Below are 20416 nucleotides of genomic sequence, written 5' to 3'. Positions count from 1 at the left end.
TGTATATTTAGCTTAATTTGTGTAATTAGATTTATGCAACTTTTGGATTTTTGTTTGTAGTTTCTTTAGTCTTTAGAGTTCTATTTGCAATTTTTTGCTCTCAAATAAATAGGGTTGAAAGCAATATAAGAGTCATCTTCTAGGGAAAAAAAACTTATGTTTTCTAGGAGGGCCACATTGGTCCTCCCAAACTGATAAATTACTTCCAATAATAAGTCCTAATTGATGGGCTCCATGTAACGTCTCGAAATTACTACCATTTTATATATATATATATAAAATGGTAGTAATTTCGAGACGTTTTTTATATATATATAAAATAATATTCATAATAACATTTTGAACCTACCTGTCCATAAATGTACTATCTAAGCAGTGGAAGACATAAACACCCAAACTTTATATACAATACCAGAGTCCTACGGTTTCCGTAAGTATACGTGTACATTTCCAAAAAAAAAAAAAACCACAAAAGAAACTCAAAGGGATTACTCATAGTTCCACTCTTCAGCTCAATACTCACCCTAAATCTAAGGCGGTACCAACACTTCCTCTATCTTGGAGCTCGCTCCGCTCGTCTATCCGGATTACCTGAAATGTTTAAATTCTGGGATGAGACACCTCTCAGTAAGACGGAATAAGTTACTACCAGTGTGTAGCAAATGAGTTTTATATACATAACATAACTTAACTATTAATTAAGCTGTAATTTAGATATCAGTTGAATGTAAATACATACCGTAACTCACACCTATGCCATTTAAAATAAACTTTATATTTGAACACACTTTTAGCTGTATTATATAATTCATGTTCTCTGTGAATCTATATATATAACTATGAAAACTTCCATGGATGGATAACTGTAATCATGAATTAACCTCGCATGATCAGGTTGTGTGGTCCATAAGCTAGACTTAACCATGACTGGCCTAACAGGTTAAGTTGGTTAAGTCAAGCTATAATATGTCTGTAGTACGATTGGTCTGCTCAACCTGTTCCGGACTTCCAGGGAGCTTCTCTACTCTTATATGAGGCATATTTGACTGTCAACACCATACTCTACCTGAGATGTGTGGTTGCACTATCTATACTGTATTAGCTACGGTACTGTGCTCTGTAATCTGTTTTGGTCCATCAGGGTTCTAATACTGTATAATATTATACTGTATATATTACTGTTTTACCATGATTCTGTATAAACTGTAATACCATGATTCTTTAATAATTGTATTACTATGATTCTCTAATAACTGTAATAACTGTGATACCATGGTTCTATGTAAGCTGTAATATCATGGTTCTTGTAAAAGCTGTTAAATCATGATTCTGAAAAAAGCTATATAGAATCCTATATTAAACCTCTGTATTATACCTAATATTTCTCATGTCACACAATTTAAATGAAACTCATATACTATGATCTGTACGGATAAAACTATATTTTCTTGCTATATGAAAATAATACATTTCATTTATAAAACTTTCCTGTAACCCAAATTTCTGAATTTTCACAAATATATAACACATAAAAAAAAAAATCAAAATTCCATACTCTAAATTTTATATTCTGTAATATCCAGAAAGTCATATGCTAAAATCCCATCAACACATGTTATACTTTAATTGATAAAATTTCTGAAATTAACTGCCTTAACTTATTCTCGTACCTGATTTCCTAGAAAACACACGTAGGAATCTTAATTCATACATGCGGCATTCACACAATCCCTTGTATTCACAAACCTAAGTTCAATCAGTTCAACCCCAGAATTATGTTCATATTCACACTCCTAGGCCCACACACCCATTAAATCAATTAAACCTCCAATCAACACTATAATCAACTTCCTTACCCTGGTTTTGGAGTGGTTCCTAGTGTAGAGACTCGGATAATTTTCATAATTTAATAATGGGAGAAGGAGAGAAAATAATTAAAATTGGGAAATTAAACAGGGTCTCATCGACGAACACAGGGGATTCGTCGACAAGCACATATGGGGGGCTCGTCGACGGGGACGTGTCTCGTCGAAGAGAAGATACCTAGAGGGGTTTTGGTGATTCTGAATTTTGTCGACGAACGTCCTTCTTGACTTCGTCGATGAGGTGACGTGGCTTGTCGATGAGGTAACGTGGCTCGTTGACGAAGGCCAGTGTATAAATAGCCCTAAACGTGATTTTACAGCTGATTTTTTCACGCAGAAACTCCCCCTCTCTCTCCTTTTCAGCTTCTACCCCTTCTCGCTTAATTTCTGGGTCCGTTCTTCGCCGGATCGACGATCCGAAGCCACCACGATACTCCTGGGGAAGTTCTCTACAAATCTGCTAGAGTGGATCATCGGTGGAGTTAGTTTAGATTTCATCCCACATTCAGGGTAAGACTTTTATTCAGTATTTGGTCTTCCCTACAATTGTAGAAAACGTAGTACGCGTAGAAATATTGAATTTCTATTTTGGGAGATCTTGATTTCAGGGTGTTGAATAGGGAACCCTGCGGGTGCAAGACTGATTGTTTTAGGGGTTTTTTAGGAATCAGGTAAGAGGATAAACTAAGCTAGTCGTTTTATGAAAATATATGTATATATATATGCTTTATGTTTGGGAAAATACTGTTGTAAATGATGATATGTTTTAAATATACGTAATATCCATTATGTGTGGCATGAGTAGAATTTAATATGAATTACTATTTTCTGGGAAAATGTTAAATGATACAGAGTTTTATAATAATAAACCGGCGAATGGGCCTAAAGTTTTTATATGATATACCGATGTATGAGTTGAGAGTTCTATATGATATACCGGCATACAGGCCGAGGATGTTCTCACATGATATGCCAGCGTACGAGCCTAGCTTTTTATATAATATGTCGGTGTACGGGTTGAGCCATTTATATGATATGCCGGCGCACGGGCCGAACCTCTTATTGATATGTGATACAGCGTATGGGTCGTGATTGATAAAATACAAAATACTGGCGTAAAGGCCGATGATTTTCATGTTATATATATGAAATGTGATATGATGATATTGAAATGACAATTAATATTAAGGAATAGCAATGTATCACAATTTGAAATATGTTATATGTTATCAGAACTTGGTTGACTTGGTTTAGGCTTGCACATGCACGGTACCGTAGTTATGTGTTCATGATCATCATGATATTGTGTTATCACTGTCATACGGGGCAGCGTGAGGATGGATAGTCGATGTGGTTTATTGAAGTGTTGGCGCCCCTGGTGTACAGACTAGGTCTGGCAGACCCATCGTACTTACAAAAGTTTATTTTGACTTGACAGTGGTCGGCCACCCATTGTTAGGTCCCGCCTTCGGGCTACACAACCTAGTTATGTGGGGGTAAGACATGACACTAGCCAGCTAACCTACCAGAGTGGTTTTATATTATTATTATTATATGATATGAATGATGCTTATGGAAATCTAGTATGTTCTACCATGCTATGATTATACATGTTTTTCCCAGAAATGATACAAACAATTTTACTAAATATGCTTATGTATGCTTTTATGTATAACACGAAAGTACTCATGTTGCTACACATTGGTATTAGTTTATTTCCCTTACTGAGAGGTGTCTCACCCCAAATTATATGAACATTTCAGGAGCCCTAGATAGGAGAGCGGATAAAGCTCTGTAGAGATAGTTATAGTTGATCTACCCTTTCTGAAGTGTAAGTATTTGCTAGGGTCAGACAGATTTTTGGGTGGAGACCCGAGGACTATTTTGGATACTTTTGAGATGTGTATATCTATATGATGGTTGTAGTAAACTCTGGTATTGTATTAAATGGTACTTTGAGATTTATATGATTTTATGTTTCCTGCTACTTAGGTTTCCGTATTGTGTTTCTGATGTATCCGTGGTACCCATGAGTTCAAGTTGATTACGATTTGCTAGGTTTATTGTATTGATTTTTATTATCATGGAAAAAAATGGTAAAATAAGTAGGTTGTCACACCTCGGATCTTCAAAACACGAATCTATCCCAGTTAACTTAATGAGGATCACCGCTAGGCTTTAAAAACAGTGTCTGATCATTGATTGAAGTTGTTTGGAGTGAGAAAATGAGGAGAGGGAGAGAGAGAGAGAGAGAGAGAGAGAGAGAGAGAGAGAGAGAGAGAGAGAGAGAGAGAGAGAGAGAGAGAGAGAGAGGGAGAGGGAGGATTCGCAGCCTTGTAAGAGAGAGAGCTTTTGTATTTTTAAAAGAAAAATGATATGCAGCCCTTATATAGGTCTCTGTCCCACGACAAAACCGTCGACGGTTTTCTTGGGCTCTTAGAAAATCATCAACGGTTTGGTCTTTAACTAAATCAGTTTTTACTGTTTTACCCTTAACTTGGCCACGGTAAAACGTAACCATCGACGATTTTCTGAGCACTCCCCAAAACCGTCGACGGTTTAGTCCGCACTAAACCATTTTCCTATTTTTCTTTATTTTTTCTTATTATTTATATTTCCGGGTCTCTACATTCTCCACTTCTTATAAAAATTTCATCCTCGAAATTTGCTATCTATGTTATATACCAATCTCTGAGGAAAACTCACTGCAATTTTATTAATTACCCTCACTTAGGGCGGAGGAATACCGTGGTTACATACACGGTTCTAGGAGATTCTAATTAATCACATAAAAGAAAACTCTCCTAAAATAATTCAAAACACAAAACTATTACATTCAACTAATTAACCTACACAAAATCTATTTACATACAATGAATTCTTACCTGAACTATTATCTTCCCTGTTTAGCTAATGCCAGACTCCACTAAAAAGATGCGGGTACTTCCATTGCATTTCCTCTTCTAGCTTCCATGAAACTTCCTCAACTGCATGGTTCCTCCAAAGTACCTTTACTAGTGGGATTCTCTTAATGCGTAACTCCTGTTCTTTATGATCTAGGATCTAAACGGGCACTTCATCATAGGTTAAGGTATCACCCAAATCTAGTGCCTCATAACTAATCACGTGGGAGGGATCTGTGACGTACTTCCTCAACATAGATACATGGAATACGTCATGAGTTCCGGATAAAATCAGTGGTAAGACTAACTTGTAGGCAACTAGACTCACTCTTTCGGGTAAGACATCTCTCAGTAAGGAAGAAAGTAGGTTATATTAGTGTGTGACATACCAGTGTTATTTTACGCAAATTTGGGGATTTCGGGTTACAGTTTTCGAAAAAATTTGGGGATTTCAGGTATCATCTCTGCTTTGTTTGGAAAATCGTTTGTTTTGTTTAAACTGTATTATTGAGATGACTGTTATCCATATTTGTATAAACTGTATAATTGAATTGGAAAATGATATGATTTTCCATAAACCAAATAAGTGTGGTATGTATGGTTGTATGTAATTGTTCTAGGTATTTTACGAAACAGCTATATGACGGCTAATTACCGTACGCTGATATGTATAGAAGTGTGAGCTCCAAAATAATTCTAGGTTTTTTGAAATCGGCTAGTGGTGGCTAATTACTGTATGCCGAAATAGCTATGTGACGGCTAATTACCGTACGCTGCACCATGTACTGGTGTGAAAACCATGGACGGGAGTGTCTGGCTCTATATCCGAGGGTGTGAAATATCACTACGTATCCCGGCTGGTCCCTCAGGGGTGTGAGCTACACTGTATTGGTAATGTAATCACTGTGAAGTTTTGGGTTTCGTGGAGTAGTTGCGTGTTGGCAATGTAATCGCTGTGAAACTTCGGATTGATGGAGTAGATGCGTACTAGTGTGAGTTACATTGTATTGGTAATGTAATTGCTGTGAAGTTTCGGGTTTCATAGCATAGTTACGTATTAGTGTGACGATTCTGATCGTATGTTTTGGGTATCGTATGTACTGGAATGAATTTGTGAAAATACTGGAACTGTATGGAAATGTTTTCAAACTGTATCGTATTGTATAGTGTTATGTTTTGCGTAAAATAACACTGGTATGTCACACACTGATATAACCTTCTTTCTTCCTTATTGAGAGATGTCTCACCCTGAATGTACGTACAATGTTTTCAGGTCCATCAGGTAGCCGTATTTAGCATCATAGGAATTGGAAGCGGGGTGTCATTAGTTGCTATTAGTACTTGATTAGGTACGAGATTTTGTAACCGGGTTGTCGTGATGGTTTTGTAGACACCTAGAGTGTGTACAATATTTACGGGATTGTATAACTTAGTATTGTATGGGTTCGTCTATCCTAGCTTTATACAGACTCTGGTATGGTATTTTATAGAGATAAATGAAGCATTTTCCGCTGCATAACTGATGGATGTGGATGTGTATGTGTATGTGTATAGGGCATCCGTCTACCTCATGGGGTCGGACCCTCTTATTGTATTGTATAATGTATGTTTGAATTGATACAGAGACAGGTTAGGTTACTATGTTCACACCTGGGACCCATTTGTAGGTTCGAGGCATGACAACTTGGTATCAGAGCTAACCAGGTTATTAGGTCTTGTAGACTTGGTTAGGACTATTGATGTGTACATACCAGAGTATAGGATGTAGGAAATGGGTAGTGTTGGTCGAGGGTTGTTCTGTTGCTAGAATGGGATTTGTCGGCAGTATTCTGTATTTTTCCTAGGATGACGATTCCAGTAAAGGCAAGGCAAACCATTGATGGATTCGTGTCGGTGTGACGGGGCAGGCTAAGACCTGTGAGAGTAATAGTTGACACGATTAAGTCTATGGTTGTGTTAACTATGTACGATATAGGAATTCTAACCGATTCCTATTCTGTTTTCAGAATGGAGCCTAAGGATAATAACTTGGAGAGTGGCTCCAATGAGACGGAAAGTGATGAGTCTCCTTATGTGTCTCGTGGTTTGGCGTGACAGGTGATCCAAGAGATTGGGCGGAGTGTTAGGAGATGTGAGAGCTCTCCTACTGATGTGGGGTGTACCATTGAGAGGTTCACACGCATGCACCCTTCGACATTTACGGAAGGACCTAATCTGATAGTGGCGGAGGACTGAGTTGAGAAGACCGAGAGGATTTTGGAAGTCTTCCACTGCGCGAAGAAGTAGAAGGTCTTGTACGCTACCTTCTAGTTGACTGGGGAGGCAGGGCATTGGTGGATGGCGGTGAGTCTGCTTGAGAGGTAGAGAGATGGTCCATATGTATGTATGTATCATAATGGGGCTGGATATAAATGGCCACCATTTTCTCTAGAGTATGTATGTATCGTAACGGGGCTGCATATAAATGGCCGCTGTTTTCTTTAGAGTATATATATATCGTAACGAGGCTGCATATAAGTGGCCGTCGGTTCACCTCAGAGTGTGTGTGTATGTAGTAGTATGAATGTGTTTGCAATGAGAGATTGCAAATTTCGAGGACAAAATTTTTGTAAGGAGGGGAGGTTGTAAGAACCTAAACCATAGTATATGGATTAAATATTCGAAAGAAGGGTAAAGTGGTAATTTGGGCAAGCTTCGTCGACGAAGCTAGAGTTCGTCGACGAAGTCCCTTCTGTTCTTGATGACGAAATTTAGTGTTTCGTCGACGAGGAGATCCCAAGGGATTTTGGAAAAATCTGGAACCTCGGCTCGTTGATGAGGCCACTGTCTCGTCGACGAAGGCAATGGCAGACTCGTCGACGAGTTCACCTGAGTCAAAGGACTATAAATATCCAAAAGGGTTGCTTCCAAGCTAAGTTAGCTTGATTTTCTCTCCCTCTCTCTCTAGAACTCGAAGCTCTCTCTCTCTCTCTCTCTCTCTCTCTTGATTTCTTCGCCGTTCGTCGCCTGATTCGTAAATCAGACATTACTGCGAGGATCAGGAAAGGATTCTCTACGTTTATAGCAGATCGAAATTTCGTTTCGAGCAATTTTGGGTTTCAGGCTAAAATCAAGGTAAGGCTCGGTTTTCGTTTCTGATTTAGAATATGTGTAGTAGTACGAATTGTAAGCATGTATTGTATTGTGGTTTGTAGGTTTTGGGGTCTCGGTTCGTAGTTTTGGGGACCGTAGAGTTCTTAGTTGAAATTTGCGTTGTGGTGAGGGGATTCAGTTTATATCAGTTTATTTTCGAAATCAGGATCGGTAAGCTTGTAGGCTACGATTGTATGTATGTTTTGGTAACTTATTTGGAAAAATCTATCGGGTAAAATACAGAATTTTTGGGTTATAGTTTTTGGAAAAATTTGGGAATTTCGAGTATCATCTCTACTTTGTTTGGAAAATCGTCGGTTTTGTTTAAACTATATTATTAAGATGACTATTATCCATATTTGTATAAATTGTATACTTGAATTGGAAAATGATATGATTTTCCATAAACCAAATAAGTGTGGTATGTATTGTTATATGTAATTGTTCCAGGTATTTTACGAAACAGTAATGTGATGGCTAATTACCATACGCTGATATGTATAGGAGCGAGAGCTCCAAAATGATTCTAGGTTTTGTGAAATCGGCTAGTGGCGACTAATTACCGTATGCCAAAACAACTATGCGGCGGCTAATTACCGTACGCTGCGCCATGTACCGGTGTGAAAACCATAGGCGAGAGTGTCTGGCTCTATATCCGAGGGTGTGAAATATCACTACGTATCCTGGCTGGTTACTGAGGGGTGTGAGTTACACTGTATTGGCAATGTAATCACTGTGAAGTTTCGGGTTTCATGGAGTAGTTGTGTGTTGGCAATGTAATCGCTGTGAAACTTCGGATTCATGGAGTAGTTGTGTACTAGTGTGAGCTACATTGTATTGGCAATGCAATCGCTGTGAAGCTTCGAGTTTCATAGTGTAGTTGCATATTAGTGTGACGACACTGATCATATGTTTTGGGTATCGTATGTACTAGAATGAATTTGTGAAAATACTGGAACTGTATGGAACTGTATGGAAATGTTTTTGAACTGTATCGTATTGTATAGCGTTATGTTTTGCCTAAAATAACACTGGTATGCCACACACTGATATAACTTACTTTCTTCCTTACTGAGAGGTGTCTCACCTCGAATGTACGTACAATGTTTTCAGGTCCATTAGGTAGCCGTATTTAGCATCCTAGCAATTGGAAGTAGGGGTGTCATTAGCTGCTGTTAGTACCTGATTAGGTACGAGATTTTGTAACCAGGTTGTCATGATGGTTTTGTAGGCACCCGAAGTGTGTACAGTATTTATGGGATTGTATACCTTAGTATTGTATAGGTTTGTATATCCTAGCTTTGTAAAGACTCTGGTATGGTATGTTATATAAATAGATGAAGCATTTTTTGGTGCGTAACTGATGAGTATGGATGTATATGTGTATGTGTATAGGGCATCCGTGTACCTCACAGGGTCGGACCCTCTTATTGTATTGTATGATGTATGTTTGAATTGATACAGAGATAGGTTAGGTTAATATGTTCACACCTGGGACCCATCTTCAGGTTCGGGGCGTGATAGCTGCAACTTTCAAAAACACCTTGTCCCCCACATCAAACTTCAACTCTCGTTGGTGAGTATCTGCATAACTTTTTTGTCGACTCTGTGTCGTTCTGATCTTGTCTCTGATAAGCCTAACTTTATCATAAGTCTGCTAGACTAACTCTAGCTCCAAAATCTATCTTTCACCGATTTCATCTTAGTATAATGGAGATCAGCACCTCCGACCATACAATGCCTTACATGGTGTCATCCTGATGTTAGCCTGGTAGCTGTTATTATAAGCAAATTTGACTAGTGGCATGTATTGAATCCATTTACCACCAAAGTCTAATGCACAGGCTCACAGCATATCCTCTAGTATATGAATTGTCTTCTTCGTTTGTCTATTGGTCTAAGGATGAAAGGTTGTACTGAATGTCAACTGTGTACCCATGGCTCTCTACAAACTCTTCCAAAACTGCAATGTGAACCGTGAGTCCTAGTTTGAAACAATGGACACTGGCACACCATGCAATCTAACTATTTCATGTATGCATAATTTTGTCAATCTACTCATGGAGTAGTTAACTCTGATAGGAAGAAAGTGGGCAGTCTTCGTCAACCGGTCAACGACTACCCAAATGGCATCCTGCCCCTGCAATGTCAGTGGTAACCCATTAACAAAATCCATAAAAATGTGCTCCCACTTCCATTCAAGAATGTGAAGTGGTTCCAACGTACCCACCGGTCTTTAGTGCTTAGTTTTCACCTATTGGCATGTCAAACAATGTTTTACACATTCAACAATCTCCCTTTTCATATTACTCTACCAAAAAGATTCTTATAGATCCCTATACATCTTAGTGCTTCCTGAGTGTACTGTATACAAGGATCGATGCACCTCCTCTAAGATGGTTCTTTTAATTTCAGCATCTGCAGGTACGCACAGTTTGGTAAAAAACCTCAGAGCACTGTCATTAGAAATATTAAAATCAACCCCCTGTCTACTCTGCACTCTATTTTTTATCTTTGCTAATTCTACGTCGTGCATCTGAGCGATCTTAATTTTCTCTAGCAAAGTCGGCTGGAGTACCAGACTAGCAATAAATGTCTGGTGATCCCCTCTACCAGCTCTACCCCAAATCTTTCCAAATCCATTCTGATCTGATGCTGCATTACCACCACTGACATTAAGGTACTCCCTGATTTCTGAATTTAGGCATCAACTACCACATTGCTTTCCTTGGGTGGTAACTGATGGTACAGTCGTAATTGTTAGCCTTGTTGGCTACAATATCATATTTAATGTGTTTTGATGATATTAACCTATTTGTGTGTTCCTAGTGTTTTTCTATCTTTGCAGTTATGGTTAGTAGAGGTACAAGTGGCAAATTCTTGAAGTACTAAGTGAGAGGCAAAGATTGGATCAAGTAGGCATCAAGAAGGAAAGATCAAATGGACATATGCTCGGAAGGACCCAAGCACAATCAGATGTTTTATAATTGTTGAATTATTTGTAATAAAGGTTGTGTGAGTGGTAGGTTCAGTTTGTAACTTTTGCATTTTGTTTTTGCATGATTTCTGAGCAAAAGTTGAGCAAAGTACATGCATAATAGGACACATGAGTTTATAGGATTGTACTAAATACATAAACACAAACTCACCTTTCTTGGCTTTCAAAGTTAAACTTAAAGAGTTTGTTAAATGAATCCTGAACTCAAATATGCTTTCTAAAGAGACAAGTTTTCAAACATCTTGGTATTTTAAACATCTTCATACTTAGTCCCAGTTTTATCAAAACGAGTCTTATGTCCAAAGGGTGCAAAGAAAGTAAAGTATATTTTCAATAAAGGACATACTAAGGATATATGACATTGAAACGAGTTTTCAAATATGTTTTCATAAAACAAGATATCTTATATTCATGGGAAAACTCACTTGGACAAGTTTTAATTTTTATTAAACTTAATATATTCCATATAATTTTGTCCAAGAATGTTTTAAGTCATTAAAATACTTTTTGACAAGGAAAAACAAAGCAATCGTCACTAACGTAGTGCAGCCTTGAGTCCTAAACATCTTTCGATATTTGGGGCATAACGTTTACTAGAAAATTCCAAAAAGGACAATCTTGGTGTATCTGGAAAGTTAAGACAAATTTCCACAACTTTCATGTTGATGACTTTTTCTAATCCAAGGAACTCATCGATGAACACAGGGGATTCGTCGATGAGTGGCAGTGTGTGACTAGTTGACAAGAGTAGGGGACTTGTGGACGAGTCCAACGGGCAGAACCGCTGCAACGAGTAGATAACGGCTAGTTTACCAAATAAAATAATTTTTCTTCCCCCAATGGCTAGTTAACGGCTCCTAAGGCTCTTGGGCTATAAATACAAGCTATTAGAATTGTATGAACATGGTTTTGATGGTCTTTGATCATTCTTAGTAAAAAACATCATTTTATACAAAACCTAGCACATGTGTTCATTCTCTCATGCTCACTTATTGTGTTTGATTCAATTCTTGAGAGAATAGTGTGAGGTTTGAGTTGTAAATCATATTTGCTCATTGTAAGGAGCATTCTTTGTAATCTTCCATCTTCTTGTGAAAGGTTCTTTGTGAACCAAGCTATAAAGTTCTTTGTGAAACGAATCGATAAAGGCTCTTTATGAGCGGTAGCGATTTGTTCCCGAGTTTGTAAGGCTTGCTCCACTGGGGAAGGAGCGATTATAGTGGATTGTGGAATCCTTGGCTTGGTGCTAAGGCGTGGACGTAGGCTGGGTATCAAAGCACGTTAAAAACTCGGTGTTAAGCTTCTCTCTCCCTACTTTTTTTGTTTATCTTGTGCATGATTTAAGTTCCATATATTGTAATATAATTTCTTGAATCTTGCCAAGTATTTTGTTTTGTAGAGAGAATTTTTTTAATACGCAAAAAAAGTCATTCACCCCCCCCCCCTCTGACTCCATTGTATATCCGTTGCGGGGCATATCATATATACTCCTGGGGTACGAAGACTAACAAGTGGTATCAGAGCATGGTGCTTGTATTTTTTGGAGTAAAATCCAAAGCGTAAACGATCAATGGAATATTCAATGAGCACCTCTTCGCATGGACGATCCGTATATCAACCACCGATGTTCAATGGTTCCAATTACCACGTGTGGAAAAATCAAATGACCATCTTCATTCAAGCATATGACTTGAATTTTTTGGAGATTATCTCCAAAGGAAACTTCTCAATCATAAAGAAAAATGAGGATATTCCAAAGGCTTTATTGGAACAATCACTGAGCGAAAAAAGGTTAGTTGAACTCCATTTTAAAGCAATGCATATTATTGTGATTTAAATGATGTGGTACATAGTTTTATTTGCGAATGTAAAACCGCAAAAGAAATTTGGGATGTACTTGAAAACAACTATGGAAACTCATCTCAAAATGAACAAACAAAAATATGCATGCTAGTTAGAGAATTTGAGTTGTTTAAATTAAATGATGGTAAAGAAATTTCTTCCATGCTCACTCGGTTCACACACCTCATAAACAACTTGAAAGCATTTGGTAGAATTTATTCATTAGAAGATTATATTCAAAAAATTCTCCAATCTTTACCTAAGTCATCTATGACCATTGAAGAAACAAGAAATCTAGAAAACCTAAGATAGAAAATGGTTTTGTCTTAAAATCATCTTGTGCTAATCAACAAGAAATAATTGAAGATAATGATATTGCATTCTTCCCAAAAGAACTTAAGAAACTTTTAAGTAAAAGAATGCAACAAAAAGAAAAGGAAGAGTCATGCATTGAATGTTGTGATTGTACTAACTTTAGGCATGACATGATAAATTATCTCATAAATCAAAATAAAGAAAATTTTCTAAATGGGGATCATAATGCCATAAATCGATGCATTATTTCTATGAACATTCTATTTTAATACATTCTTTTGATTATGCATTATTTCTATAAATCATTGCATTATTTCTATAAACATTCTATTTTAATACATTCTTTTGATTATGCTACTTGGGATCAAATCGATGGATTAGCCACCGATGATGATAATGAGAAAGAAGCACATCCTTACTTCATGGCTAACGAACAAGAAGATGAAGTAAGTTTGGATAAGCAGGGTTATGCACCCTCTTATGATGAAATTGTGAATAGTTGTGTTAAATTATTTAATGAATTACTTTTAGTGAAAAGGAAAAATAAAAATGTTGAGAAAGAGCTTGCTTTGTCAAAACAAATGGAATTTTCTTTGAAAGAAGAAAATGAATCCCTTAAAAGGAAAAATGAAGAGTTTATTTTAAATTCTCAAAAAGAGCATGAAACTTTAAAAGAAAAGATAGAAAATTTGGAAGGAAAATTGTCAAAATCTAAAGGCAAGGAACCTTGTCTTTCTTCTTTCTTGAAAGAAGAAAATTGCTTCTTGAAAAGGGAAAATGAGGAACTTATAGAAAAGGCTCAAAAAGACTACGGATCTTTTCAAGTTGAGGTGAAAAATTTGAAAAATCAAATTGAAAATGTTTTGAAGGAAAATACTATCTCAAAAAAGAAAAATGAAGATCATGGCAAAGTAATAAGAGGAAAAGAGAACTCCAAGAAATCTTTGGGAGTTAAGAAAAATAATGTTTCCAAAAAGAATTCAAAATCCTCTCATAAATCACAAGGTTATGCCTCAACAAGTAAAAATAATGCAAATAAATCAAGACCCTCACATTAAAACAAGATTTGTTTATATTGTGAAAGGAATGGTCATATTAGATATTTTTGCCTTTATAGAGGAGAAAGAGGCACGTGGACTTCGTTGTTGGACATGCAGCAGCTTATCTCCTCCATGTTTCAGGCCCCTGTTATTCTTGGGCGATCATTCCTTGCTACTTCTAATGCCTTGATTAATTGTCAAAGCGTAGTACTTAAGCTCATATTTGGAAACATGACATTGGAAATGAATGTGTTCAATGCTCATAAGATGTCAAGTGGGTGCAATGATGCAGAAACACATATAGTTGATGTAATAGATGATTTGGATATTTCAGAGCTACTGTCAGTACTTGATGTTGATGGCGCGTTTGAAAATGACTCTTCTAAACAACTTAAGGTATTTGATGAAAAATTATCAGGATCATAGGGGCAGTTTCCAGAGATAGATCGCTCCCCTTACTTGCTGGATGCAAGTTACACGAGTAGTTGGCATAAGCCAATGTTTGATGCTATTGACCTGCCCGAAATTATGAAGTCATCAGAAAAAGAAATTCCTACACTTGAGCTGAAACCATTGCCTGAAGAGCTGATATATATTTTCCTGGGTCCAACAGAAGACACATTTCTTGTGGTAATTTCTTCTCACCTTACTCTTAAACAAGAAACTGAGTTATTTCAGGTACTAAGGAAGCATCGAGGAGCGATAGGATGGACCATTGCAGACATCAAGGGTATCGGCCCTTCGATTTATACTCACAACATCTTCTTGGAAGGAGATGCTAAACCAGTTCGTGATGCACAATGGAGGCTGAATCCAACCATGAAGGAGGTGTTAAAGAACAAAGTGTTGAAATTATAAGCTGTCAACATCATCTATCCGATCTTAGACAGCAAATGGGTAAGCTCGACACAGGTAGTTCCAAAAAAATATGGTTTGACTGTCATTGAAAATGCTAATGGAGAGTTGATCCCATCTAGGAAAGTAATGAGTTGGAGAATGTGCATTGATTATTGTAAATTGAATTCGATTAGCCCAAAAATCACTTCCCGTTACCTTTCCTAGATTAGATACTCGAAAAAGTAGCTGGTAATTCTTTTTACTATTTCTTGGATGGATTTTCTAATTATTATCACATTTTTGAAACACTTGAGGATCAAGAGAAGACTACCTTCACTTGTCCCTTCGAAACTTTTGCCTTTCGCAAAATGTCATTTGATCTATGCAATGCACTTGCTACTTTCCTGCCTTGCATGATAAGTATTTTCTCTGATATGTTAGATGATATGTGTGAAATTTTTATAGATGACTTTTCTGTGTTTGGTAAGTCCTTTTATATTTTTTTGAAAAATTTGATTGCTATTTTGAAAAGATGTGAGGAAAAGAATTTGCTTTTGAATTGGGAAAAATGTCAATTTATGGTAAGTAGTGGTTTAGTACTTGGTCATTTGGTTTCTGAGCATGGTATAGAGGTTGATGGGGCCAAGGTAGAGCTAATTTCCCAGTTACTTGTCCCTAGGACAGTTATGGATATCCGTTCTTTCCTTGGTAATGCCGGCTTCTATAGGCATTTCATTCAGGGCTTAGTAGTATTGCTAAACCCATATGTACTTTATTGCAGAATGAGACTAAATTTTTGTGGACTGATGAATGTCAACAGGCTTTTGAAATGCTAAAGAAACATTTGACTATTGCGTCTATCATGAAACCTCCTCGGTGGGACTTGCCATTTGAAATCATGATTGATGTTAGTGACTATGCCCTTGGTGCCGTTCTGGGTCAAAGAATTGATAACAAGCCGTCTGTCATTTATTATGCGAGTCAAACTTTGAATGATGCTCAAAAAAATTATACCACCACTGAGAAGGAATTGTTAGCTATTGTATTTGCCTTAGAAAAATTTCATTCTTATGTCATTGGATCGCCTATCATTATTTTTATTGATCACTCTACTCTGAAATATTTGTTAGCAAAGGAGGATGCTAACCTAGGTTTTCAGATGGATTCTACTTCTTCAGTAATTTGACATCACTATTCGAGATAAAAAGGCCGTGGAAAATGTTGTAGCTGACCATATCTCTCGTTTGCAGCCACCTGATGTGTCTGTATCTCCCTCTCCTTTAAGTGATGATTTTCCTGATGAGCGTCTCTTTGCAGTTTCATATGCTCCGTGGTTTACTGATATTGTGAACTACCTTATCACTGACTATGCTAGAACAATGGTTAACTCAGGATAAGCGTAAGATCCTTGCGCAGGTACGACATTATTATTTTGACAATCCATATTTGTTTAAATACTGCTTTGACCAGTTGGTTTGTATATGTGTGCCTGATGATGAATTCACTTTTGTGAAGCATTTTTGTCATAGTGGAGCATGTAAAGGTCACTTTGCTGCAAAGAAAACCATTTAAAAATTTTTGCAAAGTGGACTCTACTGGCCTACTATGTTCAAAGATGTTGAGAATTTTTGTAAAACCTGTGAGGCTTGTCAAAAATTAGGAGAAATTACAGTAAAGAATGAAATGCCCATGTCTCCCATTTTGACTCTTGAAATTTTTTACTGTTAGGGAATTGACTTTTTGGGACCATTCCCAAACTCTTTTGGGCATTCTTACATTTTAGTTTTTGTAGACTATGTTTCAAAATGGGGGGAAGTTATACCTTGTAGAATAAATGATCACAGGGTTGTCATCCGTTTTCTCAAGAAGTTATTTGTACGTTTTGGCATGCCCAAGGCGATCATTAGTGATGGAGGGTTGTATTTTTGTAACAAACCTTTTGAAAAACTCATGCAAAAGTATGGAGTGACCCATTAGGTCTCTGCTCCATACCACCCTCAAACTAATGATCAAGCTGAGTTGGCCAATAGAGATATCAAAATCATACTTGAGAAAACCGTGCATCCTAATTGAAAAGATTGGTCAGAAAAACTTGTTGATGCACTCTGGGCTTACCGAACTGCTTTCAAGACAAACTTAGGGATGTCTCCCTACAGGTTAGTTTACGGTAAGGCATATCATTTACCTGTTGAAATTCAGCATTGTACTTTATGGGCTATAAAACAGATTAACTTTTCACTTGATGATGCCAAAGGTTTAATAAAATTGCAGGTATGTGAGCTTGAAGAGTCTAGGAAGGAAGCTTACGACAATGCCTGCTTAGCCAAGGAGAGGATGAAGTTGCTGCATGATAGGAAAATCAAAGACAAACAACTTTTCCCTTTTCAGCATGTGCTTCTCTATGACTCCAGATTGCATGTGTTTCCTGGGAATCTGAAGTCCTGATAAGAATGGTGCAACCCCAAGAGGGGGGGGGGGTGAATTGGGTTTTAAACATTTTTGATTAAATTAAACATTTACGCCGATTCACCACAAAACATATCCCATTCAATATTAAACGTGTGTATGTAAAATGGTTAAACTATTGGTTCATGCATACCCATGTATCTCATTCAATGTAAATGTGTGCATGCAACTAAATATAATAGTAAATGAATAGGTATACACAAATTGAATTTGAAGTGCAGTAATTTAAATGAGAGCGACACCAAATATGTTATTGAGGTTCGGCCAAACCAGCCTACATCCCCGCCTTGGGCATACCTCCCAAGGATTCCACTAAACCTGCTCACTTAACCGAGCGTAGTAGAAACTGTTTACATCCTCTCCTTACGGGGCGAGAAAAACCCCAGCTCAATTATTAGACTGAGCCGAACTAGTCTCACTTACAGGGCTGAGACTCCCCAGTTCAATTCTGGGCTGAACCGAATCGGTCTTACTTATGGGGCTGAGACTCTCCAGTTCAATTCACGGGCTGAACCCAACCATTACATTAAAACATTTTTGTACATATGAAAAAAATTCTTAATACAAGAAAAGATGTACACAATGATTCTCAATCAAACATGCACTCTTGTATGATATGATTTATGCTCAGTAAAGTAAAGGGTGCTTTTCTAAATAGTCAATGCACAAATATGTGTATAAAAATATGAGTATTATGCTCTCCTATCAAGATTTTGCAAATAAATAATATTTGGAGAAACTAGAAGTTTTAAGCTCAAAAGTATTTGTGCAACAGATAATTTTTCTCCCAAAAATATTTTACCAAAGAAATAACCAGGAGAAAAACCTAAGCTATACTCTCAAAAAGATTTTCACAAATAAAGAACAAGTGAGAGTATATGCGTACAAATAAAATGCCCAAAATAAAATACTCTCTTTAAAAATGATTTTGAGATAAAATAAGTGAGAGAGAGTTGGAGAGATTTGCTCAAAATATTTTGCCCCAAAAGAATGATTTAAACAATAAAAGACATTTTGGGGGAACTTTGATTAACATAGGATTAGAGAGATTTGGAGTTAATCAAAAATACTAATCTGAGTTATGAAGGGGGTATTTATAGATTTTCCACAAATCTGACCGTTGAGGGACACACTCAGTATTTTGGAAAAGTTTAATTAAAGTTTAATAATATTTAAGTCCTTAAAACAATTTCCAACCCGAGAAGGTTCGGGTGGTTGAACCTTGGTTTGGTCGCCCGAACAAACTCAGCTTAAAAAGCCATTTTGAAGAATTCAGGTGCCCAAGTCTAGGTTCGGTCGGCTGAACAAAAGTCAGAAACATTCGTTCGTAGGTTCGGGTGCCTGGTGAAAAGTTCGGTTAACCGAATTGAGAAGTTCGGTCGCCCAAGGTCATTTTAAACATGAAGTTCGAGCTCCCGGGGAAGGTGAAAAGTGACCCCTCTAAGGTTTGGTCACTCGGGGACGCTAAGTTCAATTTGGTTCGGTCACCCGAACCAAGTCAAACTTTTGACCCGATTGCAGTTCGGTAACCCGAGGCAATTTGAACTTCCAGAGTTCGGTCGCCTAAAACCACACAAAAATGTCTTCTTCGGTCTCTTGAACCTATTCAACCATGTGTGAATAAGTTATGACATTTTGTGCAAAGGGCTAAGGGTCCTAGGGTCAGACTATGATCTAGGCATTATAATTTACCCTAAAATCCTGGTGTCGGTTAACCAAAGGTCGACTGAAGTCTTTCCTACAGTCATTTGATTAACTTACGGTCTGACTACGGCATTACTGAGCATCTAAATATATCATGGAAATGCATGCAATATTATAGACTAGAATAAAATATAAATGCATTACAAATGAAATAAACAAATGTCTTCGTCTTTTTGCTCTTCAGTCTTTATAGAATACGCCTGATGATATGATCTTTATGTTCCTCCAGGCTTCTATGTCCTTTACCTCATGTGTGTGCTGAATCATGAACCTATGCAAAAACACTAAATGCACAGATGAGATACTTGTGCTTTGTCAGCATCAAAACAGGGATCAGACTCAAAAAGTTAACAAGTCCCAATGGGGTGGCCTGTATGTTGTTGAAAAAGTTTATTCTCATGGCGCGGTAGAGATTGTAGATCCAAAGAGTGGCAACAACTTCACAATCAATGGACAGCATCTAAAGCCCTTCATGACTCCATTCGATCCACATGAAAAGGTCTTGCTTTTGCAAGACCCTAGGGGAGTCCTCTAACCTTTCTATTTTACTGTTTTTATTTTTCATTTTTTTTTATTTTCATTTATTTGTCTTATTTGAATCTTTCTTTTTATTTTCTGTCGCATTAGTTGGTAATGATTTTCTATTAGTTGTTCACCTGTGCACAGTTTTTCTATTTCTTATATGCTTTCACATTGAGGACAATGCTTCACTTTAGTTAGGGGGAGGGGGGTGAGAATCTGCATGTGACACTGTGCATGTCTACTTGTTGGGTTTTATATTAATTAATAAAAAAATTTTATTAATTAATTAAAAACAAGAAAGAAAGAAAGAAAGAAAGAATATTAAGGAATTACACTGACTTATGTCATGATTAACACTGACATATACCCTTCACATACTTGCATATAACCTAAGAATTACACACTCGAGTCATTTATGTGTAGTTTCTCTTTATATAACTTTGTAACTCCATGAAGAATTGATTGGTCGTACACTTGTGTTAATTTGACTGTATAAACTCTTTTATTTACATGGTATCTCACGAGGCTGAATAGACACATTCACGTGATTCATTGCACTTAGGGGGTCCTTGTAAGCACTAAGAGAACACCTGTGGCGACTATGACACCTTGTGAGATATTCTTGAGCTATTTATCATCCTTTTGAGTATTAACATCAAATCAGAGTTCACAAAACACAATTATCTTTTCTTTTGGATGATTCCTTGTACACTAGTCTCTATTTTTGACTTGCTAGCCTAGAGGTGGCATCTAGTGGGGAGATAGAAACCTAGGTCTTATAGCTTACTCAAG

The sequence above is a fragment of the Malania oleifera genome, chromosome 3, assembly GCF_029873635.1.
Source record: "Malania oleifera isolate guangnan ecotype guangnan chromosome 3, ASM2987363v1, whole genome shotgun sequence".
Classification (NCBI taxonomy): domain Eukaryota; kingdom Viridiplantae; phylum Streptophyta; class Magnoliopsida; order Santalales; family Ximeniaceae; genus Malania; species Malania oleifera.
The sequence above is the reverse complement of the archived record's forward strand: the minus strand, read 5'-3'. Positions refer to the sequence as shown.